Genomic DNA, 20,761 nt, shown 5'->3' with positions numbered 1-20,761 from the left:
TATATATATATATACATATACATATATATATATATATAGCTAGCATTATAGCATAGTATATTTTTGAGAATTTTGTTGTTTTGTGCAGAGTGTATTTTTTGTATTTTTATTTTCTTGTTATTTTGCTAGTGTAAACATTTTTGCTCATTGTAAACATATATTTGAGGATAATATCTAATCATCTATGATATGAATAATATTTATCATTACAAAATAATAAAAAAATATTATTCTTATTGGCGGTGGCGGTGTATTATTATGATCTAATATGAAAGGAGCACATTGAAACAGTCCTCATATAGCTCTGGGTGAGTGAGTGAGCGAGCGAGCGAGTGAGTGAGCGTGTCACTCATATGTGTGTACAGTGAGTTGAGTAATGAGCGCGAGAGCGACTGTCTGTCTGAGTGCCTTCTGCTACCTCTACACTACTAGCTGGAATATGCAGACAGCGTCTCCAACAGCGGAGTCATGATCTGCCGTCTTCCCCAGGTCTCGTCTTCCGCTCGGAGCCGAACCGAAACAACATTTTGAAGCATCTGATATTTAACCAGCGGCTTTACTTCGGGGCATAGCATTGGTCGCTTAACACAGCCGGGGAGGATCTTGCGCAGTGGCGGCGGACACTTCGGGTGATGTCGGCTGGCCGTCACTCTTGACATCGGCCTCCGCTCTCAGAAACACAGCGGAATGGGGTAGGAAAGCTCCGCGCGCACGCACACACACAAGCTCGGCGTAGAATGCCGTGACAGCGCGGCGCGTACTAAACGCCAAACCATCAAACTGTCAGTCGGCTGCATGTATCACGGCGCGTCTGTAGTGTAGCGCTCCGGTGTGCTGAACTCGTAGTCACAGCAGCAGCTGTAGGGGATCCTGGAGTTAGCCTCGCCTGCTAACTGCCTCTCTTCAATGCAATGGATGCTAATGAGCTGACGATAGGCTCTGTGTAACGTCGGGCCCGTCTCCATGTGACCGTAAAAAGACACGAAAAGCCAGGAAGGACTTGTAGCTACTGTTTTAGAGTGAGTTAGGGCGTTTTGACTGTCGTTTGAAGGTCTGGTTTGAGGAAAACGAGCTAGGCAGTTACAATGTCGCGACTGATTGGCAGAAAGAGGCAGGCACTTGAAGAATGTGACGGTGAATGTGGCCGCTGCTCACCATCACATTCATGAAGTCAATAGAAAGCGGTTGTCTGTAGTAATACCGTCAGCAACAGATCTCATGAGATTTTTTACCAAAGTGTGCTGCAAACTGTCATGTAGAACATTAGTTTCTCTTTAAATTTTGAATATTGTGCAAATGAGTGTTGTGCACACATACAGTGGCCCCACTTAAGCCCCACAAATGTTTGAATGTCGTTGCATCACATAACAAAATACCAAACCAAGAGGCATTTACTGTAAACAAAGATAGCACAAGCACAGTTTGTAAGCAAAACATTACACAAAATATGTTTGGCATGTTTCAAATACACTGTTCGCAACGAAGACTAACTTGAGTCTAAACCTCATGTTGTTTTAAACCTTTTCTTCTGTGGAACACTAAAAGAGAATTTCTGAGGAATGTACTGGTCGCTCCTTTCCGTGCAGTAACGACACATGAGGATTGAAGCTTTCAAGCTTCAAAAAGGAGGCAAAAGTGAAATCATAAAAGTGATTTGTATGACTTGTGCATGATGTTTCGAAGCAATACAACAGCTTTGTGTGAGGAGCGGACTGAAATTTGACTCCAGTGAGCTGTTAACCGCTGCGACTGTATTGAGTCATTGAGCTGAAATCAAGAACCACATTAGTGAGATTCTTGAACAAATCATTCAAACTGGTTTTGTGAACTGGATCAGCAGAATCACTGAAAAGAATAATTCAGTCATGAACTTTTGTGAACGTGTCAACTGCCAAGGAGAGCTGGGGCAGATGTCAAGATTTTCAGTAATCGCTTGAATTTCATTCTGTTTGTCACACAAACCTGTTGTTTGGTTTCAGAAGTCATAGAATATCAACCACTTTTATGGTACTTCCATACTGCTATTTTTGTTGTCATTTTGGCTCTTGACAGGCCCAGTCTTAATTCATGTTCATTATATTGAAAAGAGCGATCAGGATATGTTTCATGGAAGAAAAGAAAAATCATTTTTTGGGTGAACTATCCTTTCATTGTGATGAACTACACCTGTGGTTACTCTGCTAGCACACCTGTGTGAACTTAAGAGGAACTGAATTTATACATTCGCTAAAAATGACTTTAGGACCAGTTAGTAAAATTAAATTCCGAAGTGTAATTCTGATTTGTTTGCAGATGCCACTTAAAGGGATAGTTCACCCCAAAATTATTTCATAGTTAATTCACCCTCAAGCCATCCTAGGTGTAAATGACTATCTTCTTTCAGCCAAACACAATCAGAGTTATATTGAAAAATATATTGGCTCTTCCCAGCTTTGTAATGGCATTGAATAGTGCCCGAGTTTTTGAAGCGCCAAAATTGCATCCATCCAAAATAAAATTACTCCATACAACTCCAGTGGGTTAATAAATGCCTTCTGAAACAAAGCAATGGGTAGAAAAATATCCATTTTAAAACTTTAAGAACTATAATTACTGCCTTCTGGCAACGGCCGTACGCACGTTCATGAGAGAGTTACGTGATTTTCGCGAGATGCGTCTGTTCTCACCTAAGCTTATGCTATGCATCATAAGTCGGGTCAGAGGTCACCCTTCTGCCAGAACTCAACTCGTTCATGAACGCACATATACGGCCGTTGCCCGAAGCCAGTGATTATAGGCTCCGCTTGAGAAGGCATTTATTAACCCACTGGAGTCGTATGGATTACTTTTATGATGGATGGATGCACTTTTTGAAGCTTCAAAAACTCAGGCACTATTCACGGACATTACAAAGCTCTGAACTATTCCTTAAATTTGATATTTTGTGTCTATTAGAATGAAATTTAAACAATTTTAGTGTGTCCAAAATGCTTTTTTGGGGTCACTGTACATAGTTCACCTCAGTCAGTATATTATCAGATATTCCTGTTGAAAATGAAATGATTAATTAACAGCCTTATGTACTTTCAGAGATGATGTAGTCATGTTCATTCTGACCAAAAGACAAGCTTTTTTGGCTTTGGGATGACTTTAATGTTCTTAAAGGAATAATTAAACCAAAAAAGGTCAACCATTGGAACACAATTATTTTTCAGAAATGGATAGGGCCTGTTGAGCTCCAAACATGACACCCTAAAAGTAGTGTATATGAATTGTCCCCTATATTCCAACTCTTCGGAAGCTATATGTGATATCTTTGTGTCTGAATCTTGCGTACATTAAAATAAGACCCTCATTTACTTTCGTTGAATGGAAATGAGTGGTTGCAAATTATCTTCTTCTGTTTTCCACGGAAGGAATACAGGATTGGAACAGCATGAGTTGATTTTTGGATTGAAATATTCCTTTAATATCAACATTTCTTAGTGAACTGTGGGGCTTGATTTGATTACATCTATTGGGAATTGATTGGATTGTGAAAGTGGGGGCTTGATGACGTCAGGTTCGTGATGATTATTTGAAATAATGTGCGCCAATGTATTAGGAACATATATTATGATATCAAATAGGGTGATATTTAATACTTCTCTTTCTTTATATTTGAATAGAAGTTTGCATCCCATTCAAACCCTTCACATGCTCCCCCTAATTCTCTTTTCCTGACAAATCTCCAGGGCCTCGGTGACGCAAGCTGATTAAGTTAGTGCTGTGTGTGATAGAGGGAGAGATAGTGATACTATGAGCTGACCCCAGATTAGACAGCACCGATAATGTTGCGTTTTCTCCTGATAGTTCTGGCACAGCGGTCTGTTTAAATTAAACACGTCTTTTCCCAATTTTTCCTCCATCATAAGAACCCGACAGACCGTCAGTAGTAGTCAGCAGTGTGAGCGGAGAGAGAGAATGTGTGAAGTGTATTCTGGCAGTGTTTGGCTGCTCTTTAGCCCACTGGCCACACAGGCCATTAGCTAGTGCTGTGAGCGTGATATCCTACCACACTATTTTTAGAAGCTCACAGAGTTTGCAACTTGATCTGAATTGTCTTTGAGGCCCAAGGCTCACAGTGTGCTCTGCCCCACATTGGCTCAACACCTCGTAGACTTCAGCGAGTGTTTTAGAGAGAACTGCCCAAGGGATCTGCCTTTAAAGTGATCTAGATAATCTATAATGTGTGAAGGCTCCAGTTGTGACATCACATAGATGAGGGAGATCACGTGATGTCATTCTCAAATTGAGGTGACGGTGCTTCATGGTGAACGTAATGGTTTGTGTTTGGAAAATTCACTTACCCTTGTCTGACTCTACCCTGTAGCCTTTGCGTCGTCATGCTGGAGGGACAGTACCGTACAGGCGTAAGTGCGTTATTAGGTGTTTACCCAATTCAACTTTGATTTATGAGAAGATATTGGGCACAATAATTGAGCTCAAGTGAAGTTACTAATGGGTCAGTTAATGACGTCACCAATTTAATCTAATCTATTCTCTATACGTTGGCATGAAGTCAAAAATGTCATGGTGATAATCATTAAAAAGGCCTAATTAAAAAAAAATCTAATTCTTAAAAAGGAAACCATATTAGTGTGTTGTCATATTATTTTTTCATTGTTATTAAACTGCTTCAAATCTGCTTCAAACATATATCATAGAGAGGACCCCTGTCAAGATCAATAAGTCAAAATATCAGATGATTTTTATGACTAGACAAGGTTAGTTCAGGTTGTGAAATGTCATATAGTGTGACAAACATCATGGTATTTGTAAAAAAAAAAAAAATAAAAATAAAAAATATATATATATATATATACTTTTTACTTTGAAATATATACTTCAAAAATAAAAATAACGATTAAGGTATGGAAGCTTGTTTTTATCTCACAATTCTCACTTTTTTTCTCTTAATTTGTGACATATAAGTTAAATTAGCAAAATATGAGAAATAAAGTACAGATTTCAAGGTATAAACTCGCAATTCTGACTTTTTTTTTCTCGCAATTGTGTGTGTATATCATGTAATTCTGTAGAAAAAGTCTGAATTGTGAGATAAAAAGGTCGCACTTACCTTTTTTATATTTTATTCAGTGGTGGAGACGAGCTTCCATATTAAGATGTATGCTAGTTAAATAATTTTTATATTACTTGGTGGTGACTTTTTTTTTTTTAGCATTATTAAATGTAAACTTTTATTAAAAATGTAAAAGTTTTTGAACTCAACATGAATACAAGAGTACATTTCTTGTACTTGATTTGAAATATATATATATATATATATATATATATATATATATATATATATATATATATATATATATATATATATATATATAATATAGTGAACTCTCTTATATGTCATTGACCTATATAAGCAATTAAGGTTCTCATGCAGCATTTCTGGTGAATTTACAGTGTGTATGCAAACAAATTGGTTCTTACCATAAGTTGCCTAATCTGGATTGTTTTTAGTGAGGGAGTTTGTGGCCACAGTTAATTAATTAGCATGATACACGCCCAAACCATCTCTATATAAGGGTTTTTCCTGCTCAAGCTCTCCTGTTCGGCCATTCAACACTCTCTGCAAACAGGTTTCTTGAACACTCCCTTCATCTGTCATTGGTTAAACAAGCAGATAGTTCACCCAAACCCACACCACTGGTGCAGTTAGTCAATGTTGCTGTGTCGGGCTGGTTGGGATTCTTAAATAAACAGAGCAATGTTTTAATAGCGCCACAGAGTCACAGTGTTTACACTTTTTCAGGGGAATCGACCTAGAAATACCACACTTGTAGTTCTCGCTGCATATTCAACTGGATAGGATAAATTATTTTAACAGTTTTAAAAAACAGTTCCCTTAAAACATGTTCAGATAAACCTATGTGTGTATATATAGAAGCGTTCAAGCAGTGGTTTGCGTGAAAATCTTTCTTCCTGGACAATTGTGAGTTTGCTGAAGAACTGAGGCTACGTTCAGACTGCAGGTAAATGTGGCCCAATTTTTTGGCTCATAATGTGACTATTGTGTTTTTGTCATGACAGTGTGAATAGCACAAACCACATGGAATCTGATCTTTTCAAATATGATTTGGACCACTTCCATATGTGGTCCTAAATCCAGTACAGGTCAGATATTTTGCAATGCGACTGCAGTCTGAACAGTCAAATCGGAATTCATGCGACTTTCATGTCACTCTAGATTGACGTTCGTCACAATTCTGCGCTCATGGGAGTCACTTCAAATATTTTGCATACCAGAAGTTATCACATACAGTAATGTGTCAGAGCTCATAAGTATTACAACTCTATATACAAGAAAAAAATTATAAATGTTTAAAAACTCTGCTCTCTTTTTTCACATCCTCGTGTTTGTTTTTAATATTGCCTGAGCATAAATTGGCTGGGTTCTGCGGCAGATTACACAATAAATAAACATGTAGTCGCTTACTTTAATGTCCTCCGTGTTTACTTCCATATGACAACGTGCTGCATGATGTCTTTTTATCGTTCTTTTGTGCATACGGGTCAGTTCAGGACCATGATCTGTTCACACTGGGCCACATTTAAAACAACAATGTGAACAGCTATACAAAAAAAAAATCAGATCTCGGCAATAAATCGGAATTGAGCATTGAAGGGATAGGCGTATTTCACACCCCCCCCCCCCCTAAAAAAAAAAAATTCTGTCATCATTTATCCACGCTCATGTTGTTCCAAACCCGTAAGACTTTAGTTAATCTTCGGAACACAAATGAAGATCTTTTTGATGAAATCTGAGAGATTTCTGTCCCTCTATAGACAGCCACGCAACTAACACTTTGACGCTTCAAAAAGTTCATAAAGAGATCATAAAACTAATCCATATGAATTGAGCGGTTTAGTCCAAATTTTCTGAAGAGACTCGATCGCTTTATATGATGAACAGATTGAACTTTTATTCACATATAAACACTCATCAACTCACACATCAGTTGTGGTTAACAGTAGCTCAAGCATGATTGCTTTACGTGTGCTAGAACCAGTGAGGTTCATTCTTGTGTGTTTCGCAGCACGTTTGAGCTTCTGCAAAGAGGTTTGTTCTCATGCGCCAAGATGGTTCAGTTGAGCTTCTAAAAGCCTAAATTCAATCTGTTCATCATATAAAGTGATCAAGTCTCTTCAGAAAGTTTGGAATAAACCACTCAATTCATATGAGTTAGTTTTATGATCCCTTTATGAACTTTTTTGAAGTGTCAAAGTGGTAATTGGGTAGCTGTCTATGGAGGGACAGAAAGCTCTCAGATTTCTTTTGAAATATCTTCGTTTGAGTTCCGAAGATGAACGAAAGTTACGGGTTTGGAACAACATGCAGGTGAGTAAGTGATGAAAGAATTTTCATTTTTGGGTGAACTATCCCTTTAAGGTTTTCAGTGTTAACGTAGCCTGAGTGTGGTTAGAATGACCTGAGTTGACCTGAGTTCAACCCTTCAATTCACTCCTCCTTCTGTGGAAAGAACAGAGGATAAACAACTTCTTTAAAGAACTAGACTACACTACATTTTGACGTCACATTTTAGCAAGGAGGAACATTTCTCTGATAATGCACTTGAATTCTTGAGATACTTTTTGAAAGATTTTTATAGAGTGAGTCAGAGATGAATGGGGAAATGATGGGTGAAAAAACAGGAAGTGATAACAGTGAATGACATGAACTGGATTCGAACTGAGCATGATAGTTCAACAGCTAGACAGGGGCAAAGATGGCAGATGGTAAATCTCACCAGCAATATGACACGAATTTGCTGAAAGGCAGGTTTTGATAGGTGAGTGTTAGCCATTTACCACGCGTTCATTCAGCCCACAGCCAAACCAACCTGTTCGCATAGGCTCCTGCTTGACCTTAAGATCGTGTCAAGCAAACACGGTTGAGCTTCTATGTTTACCATATTTGATGAGCTCTGTGAATGTGCACTGATCCATGGTTATGGACAGATCAATGGATTTAACCTTTCAATTCATATGGATTTCTTTTACAATCTCTTTCTGAACTTTCTGAAAGTCAAAATTTTGGTTGCATTTCATTGGATGGACAGGAATCTCGTAGGTTTCAATAAAAATATCTTTATTTGTTTTTTGAAAATGTAAGACGGCATTAAATGGAAGTTGTGATAGTCTTCCGTGTATATCCGAGTGAAACAGCTTCTCAAACAAGAAAAAATGTAGGGCGGGACTTCATTTTTTCCGTCGGGAAGTGATTGGATTATTGGGTAGTTGTGGTTTGCAATTGCTGTAATAATAGAATTTTTAACAAATACTGCAATATACCATAAAAAAACAAAAACAATTTGGATTTCATGGTGGCTTTAAGGGCCCTAATTTAATGATTTATACACATGTTCTGAAGCACATGGTGCAGGTCCACTTAGGGCTTATCCGAATCCTCTTTTGCTAGTTTAACGATGGAAAAAATGGTTGGCGCGCCAGGCGCATGGTCTAATAGGGTTGTACCGAGTCTCTCAGTGAGTAATGGGTGTGTTTTGGGCATAACATGCAATAAACCAATCAGAGTCTCATCTCCCATTCCATTTAAAAGCCAGGTGTGCTTGCACCATGGCGGATTCGCTATTTACATGGCGGAATTTGCAAGCTTCTCAAGAGAGGAATCCTTTTATTTTTAATATTTAAAAATGTGTGCTGCTGAGCGTCCCTGTGTGTGTAACAAGCAGTGTACGTGCGTTGTCCACCTGCCTATAGGCGTATATTACTAAATAAATGTGCCTTTTAAATAACAAAATAATGCGCCATTGACTTTAGATCAGGTTTTTGTTGGTCAATATTGCAGTCGTTTTCAGTTGCCTCAAAATAGCAACACGCCAACAACGCACCTGAACACAACCTCGTTTTCAGACCAGCACATCTATGGGTGAACAGATGGGTGCGAGTGCATTTGCTATTTAAACAACGTGCCACTGGATGTGAAAATGATAACTGTGTCAGGCTGAAACTAGGAAAAAACACTTGCGTCTGGTGTATTATAGGGCCATAAGTCTTATAGATTTGCAATGACATGAGAGTGAGTAAATATGACAGAATTAAAATTTTTGGGGGAACTGTTCCTTTAAGCATGCATACCTGATAAACCTTTTTGAAATGAAATGTCTTTTAATGTATTTAAATTTTTTTTTTTTTTACTTATTCACCGTGCTGAATAGAGCTGCATGATTAATCGTTAATAGATCGCAATCTTGATTCAAACACCCACGTGATCTCATTCCTAAATGACAATGATTCATTATGTCTATTTAACCTTTGTCAAGTATGATCACAGCGAACACTCAAATCTGTGTTGGCACTGCCGCTGACCCAGACAAAGCAGTTATCATGTATATGTATGAAACAGCTTCACAAACACTTCAACCACACCGTTTCGTTATTTCTGTATTATTTCACAAGTACTGGGATAAAAGTTTATAGCTTGGATATAAACACCGATTGAGCAAATCCTTTTAAAAGTAACTTGGCGCTTCAAATAACGATTATCAAATTGTATCATTATTACACCAGTAGGGTGGCGACAAAGGACTTACAAATGTATGTCATTGAATCATTCATTCAAAAGATTTGTTCAAAAAACGCTGATTTATCCAGTAATTACACAAGTGAAGTATTTGAGTGAGTCATTGAATCATTCATTCAAACATAAATAATTCATTCAAATTAATTAAATAGATTGCAGCAATTAACATTACCTCTAGTAAATTATGTTATTTTGTTTAGTTGTCTCTTGACTGTTCAGAATCGTGATCTCTATTTGAAACAAAAAAAAATGTGATTTTCAATATATCCATAATTGTGTAGTTCTAGCTCTGACTTTATCTGGCACGTTTCATCTTGCTCTTTCTCCAGCGTCTTGCACCATAATAAGCTTGCTTTGATGTTATATTCAATATAGATATAACAAGTAAACAAGTCATAGCAATTTAAATGGATAGATAAATTGATAATACATGAAGAAAACCAGCTTAAGTAGCTCTGACGCACGTTAAAATAGAAACGGATCCATCAATGAATGGGCTAAAGTTCCCGCTCCATTGATTATAATGGGAGCGATCAAGTTTTGACATGTTGCGATGTCCTCACGCATCCGGTTTAGATGTGGTATAAGGTTGCTGACCCATTTCCTTTTCTAATGCCACTTAATTTCCTCTGCTGTAGAGCTGAAATGGACCTCTTTCATGCTGGCCTGTGCAAACTTTTTACTGCCTAACATATGGCCTCTCACCTGAGATCGTGTGATGCCACACTTCAGATCACCTCTGCTAAGGGACAGCGTTCATCCCTATGCTACCATCTGCTTTCATGTTGTTTGAAAAGTAGTGTATCCTCTCAGGCACAGAGATGGGCATCCAGGGAATGCATATTCACAAAAGACTGTGTGTGTTTTTAGCACATCAACTGATCATTCCTTTCACAGATCATTCCTGTGGTGCTTGGCTTTCGGTGTGCTTGTGTGCCGTAACACGCAAGAACCACAGCAGATCTGCGTTATGTCATATAATCCCTGAACGCATCACCACAGTATCACCTCATCATGAAAAACAACAATAGTTGGCGATGGTTTTGCGAGGCAATGACATCATCCATCTTATCACAAGCCAGGCACGGCTACGCAGAGGAAGGTGAAATGTGTCATCAAGTGTAGATCTGTGTTTTGGGTCTATTAAAGGCTGTTTGTAGTGCGTTGGAAGGACAAAAAGATCCAGCGTTTGAAACAAAGTGTTTCTTATCTGGTCAGGTGATCTGAGAGCTTCCAGATGAGTTACAAGTCGCGGTGCTAAGGCGAGCTATGAAAGAATAATGTGATATTGAGAAGCTTTCAGCGCACCGAAAACAACAGCACCCAGCTGTGAGACTCAGAACACTCCATGCTCAACACAACAAGCCTATTTTTCCCTTAGTACAAACTCTTTGGCTGAATCGAGCTAGAACTTTGCCCTACATTTAAGGTGGAATGGAAATTATTCTGTGTGTGTACAAGATTCCTATTGAGTTTGTTCCTCCAGCGCTGCAATTGGCTGGATGGCAGAGTGTGTGTACACTGGCTTAATTTAAAGCTTAAATATTTAACTTTTATGCGCCAATGATGGAGTGCAATTTTCTCATAAGAGAAAATTTACTGTATTCTTTCCCCTGTAATGATGATTGTATGTCATTCATTTAGATTTGCAAAGACCTGTAAATGTGCAATGGGTAAAAGCCTTGGTGTGTACCATGCAAAAATGGTGTAGTACTGTAGCAAAACATGGTAAAACATTAATCAGGCTTCAGTTGACCAGTTAGCCCTTTAATTAAAAATATCAAGTATGTTGTTATGATGTGAAAACAGCTTGCGATTCACAAAATTAAAAAAGTAAAAAAGTGATGGATGACATGACGCTTATTGTTTTTGTCAGAATCTATTAATTTATTTAAAAATGCATTACAATTTTAATTTAAAGGTGCCATCGAATTGAAAATTGAATTTACTTCGGCATAGTTGAATAACAAGAGTTCAGTACATGGAAATGACATGCGGTGAGTCTCAAACTCCATTGTTTCCTCCTCCTTATGTAAATCTCATTTGTTTAAAAGACCTCCGAAGAACAGGCGAATCTCAACATAACACCGACTGTTACGTAACAGTCGGGGTGTACGCCCCCAATATTTGCATATGCCAGCCCATGATCGAGGCATTAAACAAGGGCAGGCAGTATTAACGTCTGGATCTGTGCACAGCTGAATCATCAGACTAGGTAAGCAAGCAAGGACAACAGCGAAAAATGGCGGATGGAGCAATAATAACTGACATGATCCATGATAACATGATATTTTTAGTGATATTTGTAAATTGTCTTTCTAAATGTTTCGTTAGCATGTTGCTAATGTACTGTTAAATGTGGTTAAAGTTACCATCGTTTCTTACTGTATTCACGGAGACGAGAGTCGTTGCTATTTTCATTATTGAACGCTTGCAGTCTGTATAATGCATAAACACAACTTCATTCTTTATAAATCTCTCCAACAGTGTAGCATTAGCCGTTAGCCACGGAGCACAGCCTCAAACTCATTCAGAATCAAATGTAAACATCCAAATAAATACCATACTCACATAATCCGATGTATGCATGCAGCATGCATGACGAACACTTTGTAAAGATCCATTTTGAGGGTTACATTAGCTGTGTGAACTTTGTTTATGCAGTGATAGAGTCGAGAGCTAGGGAGGGGGCGGAGAGCGCGCGATTTAAAGGGGCCGCAGCATGAATCGGCACATTTCTAATTATGCCTCAAAATGGGCAGTTAAAAAAATTAATACAAAAAAATCTATGGGGTATTTTGAGCTGCAACTTCACAGACACATTCAGGGGACACTTTAGACTTATATTACATCTTGTAAAAAAACGTTCGATGGCACTTTTAAACATACAATGACTCGAATACACCTCTTCTGTGATAAACACATTTTTAATGGCTAAAATGTGTATATATATATATATATATATATATATATATATATATATATATATATATATATATATACATTTTTAATGGCTAAAATGTATATATATATATATATATATATATATATATATATATATATATATATATATATATATAAATTTTTTTTTTTTTTTTTTTTTTTTCAGGTATGAAATCAGAAATGTCAGGGTGATAAAACTGTCCTAGTATCTTAAATAAAATAAGCCCCAATAGGGTTTTATTTCCAATAATTTCTTAAAGGGTTAGTTCACCCAAAAATGAAAATAATGTCATTAATTACTCACCCTCATGTTATTCCACACCCATAAGACCTTCATTCATCTTCTGAACACAAATTAAGATGAAATCTAAGAGGTATCTGACTCGTCCAGTATAATCACCAGTTTCAAGGACCAGAAAGGTACTAAAGACATCGTTAAAACAGTTGACGTGACTGCAGTGGTTCAACCTTAATTTTATGAAGCCACGAGAAAACAAAATAAAAATAATGACTTTGTTCAACAATCTCTTCTCTTTCCTGTCATTATCGGGTCAGTATTGGCCAAAACCGGTCACGTGAGCAGCAGGACATATGCGTGTGATACTGATGCAGGAGACGGCCAATAATGAAAATGTAAACAATGTATGGGAATGTTGAATAAAGTCATTATTTTTGTTTTGTTTTTGCGCACAAAACGTATTCTCGTCGCTTCATAACATTAAGGTCTTTAACAATGTCTTTATTACCTTTCTGTAAGAGTCATATACCTTTTGGATTTCATAAAAAATATCTTAATTTGTGTTCTGAAGATGAACAAAGGTCTTACAGGTTTGGAATGACATGAGGGTGAGTAATTAATGACAATTTTCATTTTTGGGTGAACTAACCCTTTAAGTAGTTTGGCATAATCTTATTTTTATTATTTCTACTAGCTGTTTTGTTGAAATATTGTAAATATAATATGTGAAAAACAATTTTTTTAAGTCATGTGGTACACCATTGTGCAGAAACATAAATGCATAAATCAAGACTTCACAAAACTCCATGATATTTCTTAATTAATTAAAGGTGCTCTAAGCGATGTCACGCGTTTTTAGGCCAAAACATTTTTTGTCACATACAGCAAACATCTCCTCACTATCCGCTAGCTGCCTGTCCCCTGAACACACTGTAAAAAAACACGGTCTCTGTAGTCGGCAAAAGCTCCGAAAACGGCAATAAAAACAAACTGGTCCAGTCTGGACCAAGAAACATAATAAACATGCTCCAGCCAATAACTGACAAGAATGATTTTAAATGCGCGTTCATGACTGTTTCAGGAAGCATGGAGGGGAGGGGGAGGAGGAGGAGGAGGAGGGAGTGTCTAGCTAGCCTCTGTTTTGTTTGACAACACTTCAAACATCAACAGGAAGTTACTCCACCCAGGATCGCTTAGAGCACCTTTAATGACAGAATTTTCATTTTTGGGTGAACTAACCCTTTAAGTAGTTTGGCATAATCTTATTTTTAATATTTCTACTAGCTGTTTTGTTGAAATATTATAAATATAATATGTGAAAAACAATTTTTTCAAGTCATGTGGTACACCATTGTGCAGAAACATAAATGCGTAAATCAAGACTTCACAAAACTCCATGATATTTCTTAATTAATTAATAATATGATTTAAAAAAGTATGTTGGGAAAAAAAAAGTTCATTCAAGTTTATTTTGCATTGTAACTGGTTATTAAAGTGGAGGAGAGGATATTCACGTTCGCATCGCACGACCACTTCTCTTGAACTGAGGTGCTAATGTGATCTGTCACGCCACATTAAACAGTGTCAAAATGGTATTTATTATTTTGTAATAAAATGGACAGAATTTGAAATCTGAGACCTTGTTTCATATCAAAAGTAACAATGCACAAAGCTTATTGCGATTTATTGGATGGGAGGCTCGCTATCCGTTCATTCATCAACTGAAAACAGGATAGACTAACCAATTATTGGGATTTAATAATCGATATCAGTTCATAAAAATGAGAATCGATTAAAATTGAGAAATCAATATTTTTTACCCATCCCTACTAAAGTACATTTCTAAGAACATGGCACATATTTTTTTTTTTTTTTAAGTAAATTTTTTAAAAATATTTAAAAACATCTTTGATACTCTTACTTGTTAGTGACAGATTACTGTTGCAGGATTGCATATTTTTTTTTGTGATTTAAACAACGTAAGTGTTAAGGAATATCTAGAGACCAGAATATCTTAGTAACTTGGCAGTGAGTTGTTTTGACCCCCTGAAAACATTCTGGCATTGTGGCAGCAACCTTTTGCGCAGGCAAACACCACTCTCATTGTCTTCAGAAAATATACAAATCTAGTTTACACTTGCATGTCTCACTTTCCAGCTTGTATCTCGCTCATGCTGAACTCTAGATCTACAGAATGGAGTCCACACGAGTCCACATCTCCATGTCTCTTTCTCCGTCTCACTCTCACCATCCTCTGTCTGTTTGTGCTGCGGCTGCAATTCGCTCTTTTTCCTTGCTCTAGTTGGCTGATGGCCCAGAGTGTGTTGGAAAAGATACAACCCTTGACCCCCCCATGCAAAGTGAGCCGAGCTCTTCCCTGTCTTTACAGAGAAAGAATGAAACCGAGAAAGAGACTGCAGAGCTCACCGAGGGACTGCGGCCTGTGTCACTGCACTCGCATACACTCACACTGCTGTTCTGTGGCCATGACAATCTGTTTATGCTGTATGTACTGCCGCCCGCCTCTCTCTCGCTTTCTGTTTTGCTGTTCTCTTCAGGGTCACATGGTTTGTGCTCCAAGAAACTCTGTTCCATGATGTGATCATTCTGTATACACCCAAATGAATGCATACATGTTTACCTCGCCCTTTGTAGTCATTTTTGCAGATAGATCTGGGTAAGAATTTCCTTACCAGGCCAACACAGCAACACTGGCTCAACCAATGGTGTGAGTTTGGGGCAGGATCTGTTTGTCTGTCCAATGGCAGTTGAGGGGGAGTGTTCAGTACACCTAAAAATATGATATATATTTTTTTTTTTCCATTTGGCTGCATTAGTGAAAGGAAATTACACACTTTACACAGCTTAAAAAATAATCAAGGTATGTTTTCCACAGTTTTTCACTGAAGGAACACAAGGACTAATTATATAACAATTATATTGCTGACTTAATGCACACGTACAGTCATACAGAAATCATATCATTTATTTAAGTTTTTCCCACAACATGGAAAATCTGAAAATATCAGGTATTTGAAAATGTTTTGCAGGCCATGAAAAAGACATGTAACTTTGTATAGAATACATAATCCTAATAATTATTTGGCTAAATATTGCTAAAACTTGCTTTTTTTTTTCAATGAGGTAGTCCATCAAGTTCACAGTTTAATCAGAGTTTGATATATTTAAAAAAATCCCTTATCCAATAATAACAAAATTACATGAAAATATGAATTCTTGTCATTTCGAACTTATTTTTTTCGTGCAGCTCTTTATACAAAAACAGTTATTAGTGCAACTGTGTATTTTAACTATACCCTAATAAAAGAGTTGCATATGACTTGTGCATTATATTCTAAGTATTCTCAAATCAAATATGGTACAGTTAGATGTGTCATGTCAGCTTGGAGATCAATGATGTCATGAGACACGCAATAACCAATTTTTTTTAAACTTTTTTTGTCATTATCGTCAAATCTTTATGAGCAGTCGTTGGATGAAAAAGTGTTGCTGAAAGAGGACCTATTATGCTTTTTTTTTTTTTTTTTTTTTAAACATTTTCAACGTTCTTTATTGTGTAATGTTGCTGTTTGAGCATGGAAAATGTCTGCAAAGTTACAAAGCAAAAAGAGTTATTCTCTATATAATTAAGCACTGTTTTTGGACTCCCTGAAATGCCTTGATTGTAGTATTGAGTTCTCTTCCAGGAACATACACGTCGCAATATTTCTCATTGAAATAATTTCTGCCCAAGGCATATGCCTAAAAAAAAACAAAAAAAAAAAAAAACGGGTGAGGCCAGGTTGAGTTGCATTAGTAGTGTGTTGAAACTTGGTTATGTGGTTATGGTAAGTGGTAGATCTGCAGGATTCTGGATAAATTGAGAATCACGTTTTTTTTTTTTTTTGTTTGTTTGTTTTAAAGAGAGATTGCGATTCTCCCACGATTCTGAACAGACAACCAAACAAAATAACATGTCATTTGCTAGAGGTTCTGACAAAATGTTAAGTTAAATGCTGCAATCCATTTAAAATGTTTAATTAATTTGAATGAATTATTTAGAAAAAATCAGTTTGAATGAATGATTTAATGACTCGCTCATAAATACTTCACTTGTTTCATTACTGGATGAATTGGCTTTCAAATCTCTTGAATGAAAAATTTAATGACAAATACATTTATTTTTTTAGCATTCACTTATCGCCACCTACTGGTGTAACGATGTAACCAACACAATCGTTATTTGAAGCACCGAGTTACTTTCAAAAAGCTATTTGCTCTATTTTAATCGCTTCTGTAGACATCAGTGTTTATCTCTGAAGAACTATAAACTTTTATCCCAGTACTTCTGTGATAATTTGAATATTTGTAACACGGAAATAATGATACTGTTTGGTTGAAAAGACTTGTGAAACTGTTTTATACCTAGATAACCTCTGCTCTCTCTGGGTCAGCGACAGCACCAACGCAGATTTTAATATTCCACTGTGATTTTGACAAAGGTTTAATAGACACAGCTGTATCGTTGTCATTGTGTGGGTGTTCGAATCGAGTTTGTGATCTTTTAATGATTATTTTTTTCAGCTCTAGTAAGGGGTGTAACATTTCCGAAACACCAATCACAAAACATTGTTGAGCAATCACAACACATTGGTCCAGCCGACCAATCAGAGCAATTGTGAGGAAGGAGGGGCTTCATAAAGATAGGAAATAAACTAAGCTTTACTGTCAGACTGTGAAGAGAGGTGCTGCAACAGTGTAAAATAATTGCTGTGTCTCAGTTCGCCTATTTATACTACACCCTAAAAGTATGTATTGTTTTTCTGAAGAAAAAGTACATACTTTTAAGTGTGTAGCACAATACTAGGCAAGCTTTGGGGCATACTACTTCGTCATAATTGCATCTTTAATGGACAGCACTGTCGCTTAGTTACGAGCATCCTGTCACCGTTTAAACTTGCTAAAATCCTCTACATTCAATTTAATTTAATTTCCTACCATATTGGAGAGAAATAGTATCATGTTGATCTGCCAGTCGTGGGTTTTTCATGCGGAGAACTCTGCATTTAAAAGTTAATAGCCAAACGTATCATTACAAAAGTTCACAATGCGGTTGCAGATGAAAAATAATGTGAATAACATTGAATAAAAATATTTTCGTCATTTTAGATACTGATTATTAATCAGTTAAATCCCTTTATCTTAACCTCTCTACTTAAAGGAACACTCCTCTAGAGTTGAACAGTTGAGTTTTACTATTTTCGAATCCATTCAGCTGATCTCCGGATCTGGCAGTACCACTTTTAGCATAGCTTAGCATAGTTCATTAAATCTGATTAGACCGTTAGCATCTCGCTAAAAAATGACCAAAGAGTTTCGATATTTTTCCTATTTCAAACTTGACTCTTTTGTAGTTACATTGTGTACTAAAACTGACGGAAAATGAAAAGTTGCAATTTTCTAGGCCGATATGGCTAGGAACTATACTCTCATTCTGGCGTAATAATCAAGGAACTTTGCTGCCGTACCATGGGTGCAGCAGGCGCAATGATATTATGCAGCGTCTCTCACAAATGTCTCCATGGTTGCAAGGCATGCTCCCTGTGCAAGCAGGGGGTCACAGGCGGTGCGTAATATCATTGCGCCTGCTGCACCCATGGTCATTTTTGAGCAAGATGTTAACGGTCTAATCAGATTCAATGAACTATGCTAAGCTATGCTAAAAGTGGTACCGCCAGACCCGGAGATCGGCTGAATGGATTCGAAAACGGTAAAACTCAACTGTTTAACACTAGGGGATTTGGAAAATGAGCCTATTTTCAAAAAAAGTGGGGTGTTTCTTTAACTATTGGTCTCACACATCCACCATGTTTGTAGTTTTGAACACTTTTTATTCATGTTTGTAGTTCTAATAGAATCCAAGTCCAACGCAAAATGGGTTGTGGGAAATATTAGCCGTTAGAGTTGTGCACAGATCTGCACTATGAATTTTAACCGGAAAAAGCAGACCATCCGGGTATCTTTGGAATACTCATTTCAACATGCTGTACTACGATTTGGGACATACTAATTCAAATTTTGAATACTGTTTAGGACTGATAGTATGCGAATTGGGACGCAACAAATGTGTTTGTTGAACATTCAAGCATGAAAACTTTCTAAAAAATCAAGACTTTGTAAAAGGGCATAACATGGCCTCTTTATCCTTTCGTATTCCATAGGAAAAAAAAACATCAAACAGGTTTGGGATGACATGTGGGTGGGTAAATAATGACCAGAGTTTTTATTTTAGAGGAAACTATTCCTTTAACAGTTTCTCAGGCTCTATCTGTAGTGAGAGTGTTTATATTGGCTCCTTTGCCTTTGATTGCTCCACTCCTCCTTCCTTGTTTCCCTCCTTCAGACCGCTGCAGTCTGTCCTCCCTTCCACTTAAATAAACAGTATTCTTTCACTTTGTTGTGGCATTGTTTCTTGGCGCAGGGGCATGGGCAGTGTTTTCAAACAAGCCAGGCTGCGAGATAATTTCCCCCTGACTGCCTCCGTTCTCACTTGCTCTGTTTGTTGTCGTGTCATCATCCAGCCCGCTTTAGGCCTCGTGTTCTTCACTCTTTTCTCATGCTGCTTTCATTTGCCGAAACCCATGTCATGCGTAGTTGCCACAGCAACCTGCCTGAACCCCCAACAGGCTGATTTTTTGGCTTTCACCTGTGCAAGTCCCACAATACATTGCACAAGTCTCCTACAGTGCACCAAAGAATGCAGATATACATGTTTTTTTTTTTTTTTTTTTTTTTTTTTTTTTTGCAAAAGCCAGTCATGTTTATTACAACATGATTATGATTAGTTTGCATTTGCAAATATCCTGGCATGAGGTGCATGTATCCAACTGATTCTGAGAAACTGGAAGAGAAGCTTTCGGTAATTATAGATAATTACCAAATTGGCTTTTGAGAAAAGTAATCACCTGACATTGAAAAAGGAATTTGAGAGTGATTATAATTTGTCGTGAGTTGCTGTTGATTGTTATTTATCAAAGTTGTTCAGCGGGGTGTCTTGGATGTTCAGTACACACTTGGGAGGTAATACAAGTCTCCTCTAAGGCCAGAAACATTCTCTACACAAGTACGGAAATGCAGATGTGACTGCTTGGGCAATGCATTGCAAGTATCGTTTTCTGGAGTGGCTTTCTTTCCTGTGTTGATGTATGTCTTTAGATGTAGGATGTTTAATAATAGTATCTATCTTACTTCCTTCCCTATTACTCTACTGTGACTGGGTGGACTATGTTGCTGAAAAGTATTGATATTTCATTGTGGGATGCCATGTTTGTTCATGGTTGTGATTAGTGATGCGCCGATCATGATTTTTCATGGACGATTTTGATTTTTTTTTTTTTTTTGTGCATATTTATTTGTTGTTTATTTAAAAGGCAAACTGGCCTTAAAAAATATCTGTATCCATTTGAAATCAGAGACATTCACATTCACAATTTAAAGGGGATCTATCTATCTATCTATCTATCTATCTATCTATCTATCTGATTTATCATATTAATAAAGATAAGTTATATAATTAAAAAGATCTAAAAGTTTACTATCTACGGTGTCTTTTTTACGATATAGAGGCTCCAGCAACAGTAATACTGTTATTTGTGTCGGGTGTGAAAATGACAACAGGCAAAAAGGGACTTCATACTTTTGTAATGAAATAGCGATCGTGAGATGAATACAATCTGTCGCACTTGGGTAAAATGTCCATGAGCGTCCATTGAAAAACAAAAGCGTTAAATCCATGAAATAATGATACATTGTCTATTGTTTGCATCACATTTCTTCTGAATGATCTGCTCTCCATCATCGTTCTTCAAGAAATTATGCAATCTGAGCAGTTTATGTTGTAAAACTGTATATGATCGTACACATTAGGCTCTCACAAACAAATGAGCCTTGTCATTGTAGTAAATCTCACGAAAACTTTTAGCAAATGCCAAGACGAT

At 37.1% G+C, this 20,761-nt stretch overlaps 1 protein-coding gene across 2 annotated transcripts in view; it reads left to right on the top strand.

Moving 5' to 3' along the window:
- The first annotated feature begins 236 nt into the window (after window positions 1–236).
- The window catches only part of bcl9l (bcl9 like), a 68,873-nt gene continuing 48,348 nt past the window's right edge, over window positions 237–20,761 (top strand). Inside the window, exon 1 of one of the 2 annotated variants that reach the window (XM_048169393.1) lies at window positions 237–692. The gene's annotated coding sequence lies outside the window, so the exon portion shown is untranslated. The remainder of the gene's footprint in view (window positions 693–20,761) is intronic. The other variant, XM_048169392.1, reaches the window with a different exon arrangement.

The sequence above is a fragment of the Megalobrama amblycephala genome, linkage group LG19 (genome assembly GCF_018812025.1).
Source record: "Megalobrama amblycephala isolate DHTTF-2021 linkage group LG19, ASM1881202v1, whole genome shotgun sequence".
Lineage (NCBI taxonomy): Eukaryota > Metazoa > Chordata > Actinopteri > Cypriniformes > Xenocyprididae > Megalobrama > Megalobrama amblycephala.
This window is presented reverse-complemented; position numbering and strand designations above follow the sequence as displayed.